Below are 1,751 nucleotides of genomic sequence, written 5' to 3'. Positions count from 1 at the left end.
TTTCCTTTAAATATACCAAAATAGATTTAAATGAAGCATGCTGAAATTTTTTTGGCTGAAGTTTTCGGTTTTGGTAGGTTGATTGTTGAAATGAAAATTGTATAATTACTCTATTACATTTTTTTGGATCACTGATGGGTGTTTAGAGGAGATACTCTTGTTTTTAAAGCGTCACCATGTGATATCACAAATAATTATGAGAAAAATAACTTATTCATACCGTTGAGTTGGGGACTAATTGATCTCCAATTATACCCATAAGATATGAGTCGAGACTAATTGAGCTCTATTAGTACCCGTATGAGACTAGTTGCGACTAATTAATGCCCTATTGTACCCGGTTGAGAGTAATCTCGGAATACTCTCTTTACAGATTAGCCGCACAATTTTTTGCAGGGATGTATCAAAACGGTAACACTGATACATACACGCCGTGGTTATGCTCTTTGAGCGGGTGCTCGTTCTCTGCCCATGCCTGACTTATACGGTGCTTCAGACGCCTTTTCCGACTTGATCCGTTGTTGAGTCGAGTTCGTAATAATTATTTAAAAAATACAATTATTTATTTTTACATTCATAAATTAAAATTAATTTTACGCAGTTATTTGGCAAATATTTCAAGTTGTAAAATAACGGAATGGATACGATACGATTAGTTCATATCTTCAAACACATCGACATCTAAAATACAAATTTCCGAGAAAGTGTCAAACAAATTTTGGCGTCTTTTAAAATTTTTTTACACTTATGTATAATATTTATACTTTATATATGTAATAAAATTTAAGTTATTAAATAAATATACGTTAGGGTGCCCATCGAAAAATATATTTTTTTGAAATTTCAACACCATACTGCCTAATTTTCTTCTTTTTTATTAGAAATATTATTGCCTATTTTGATAGATTTTTTAAAAATCATTTGGATGTCGCAACTTGTCATTTTAGGTCAGAAAACACGGTGTTGTAGATTTATCAGTTTTTGAATGATTATTTTTGATTAAATATTAAAGATCGAACATGTTGTGAGAAGAGGATTTATAGACCTTTAAAATTATGTATAATAATCTTTTGTTAGAATTGGATTGTTGGGAGTTTTCATCGGGTAAATAAAATAAAAATAACATTTTTAAAATTTTTTAAATTTTTGACCATCCCTAATTTCCACAATTTCAAAATATGTAGTGCTATCTAAAACTAACAGCCGGTTTCACCAGCAATTTAAATGGAAAATGATTTGTTTATTTTCTGTCGATTTCCATATAAAATTCAAATATTTAAATAATTTTGCACTTAAATTACTTTTGTCAAATAAATAGGCTGTAAATCTATGTTCACATAAACTGATACCTCATTTATTGCAATCGCATTAAAATTGTCGAAGTTAGGCAACTTTTCTTAAATACGGCCTCGAATTTATATTGTGTATGTACCGGACTTTCAGATTTTTTCAGCAGTGTGGCTAAGGAATTCATCAATATTTATTCAAAATTTATATCTACAATTGCTCTTTAGCAAAAAAGTCGTTTCTCAATAAATTTTAGGAAAATGGGGTTGGCAAGTAATCAAGTAATTTTTGATATACGCATATATATGATATAAGTGGACGGTGCCACCCTAATTTTCCTAAATTTTCTTGAAAAACTACTTTTTAGCTAAAGAGCGCCTTTATATATCAATTTTTAATAAATATATCATTTTGAATAAATTTATATTGAATATTGATGAATTCCTTAGCCTAATTTTAGATAA

The sequence above is a fragment of the Rhagoletis pomonella genome, unplaced genomic scaffold (genome assembly GCF_013731165.1).
Source record: "Rhagoletis pomonella isolate Grant_MI unplaced genomic scaffold, Rhpom_1.0 Rhpom_scaffold_00002, whole genome shotgun sequence".
Taxonomy (NCBI): domain Eukaryota; kingdom Metazoa; phylum Arthropoda; class Insecta; order Diptera; family Tephritidae; genus Rhagoletis; species Rhagoletis pomonella.
The sequence above is the reverse complement of the archived record's forward strand: the minus strand, read 5'-3'. Positions refer to the sequence as shown.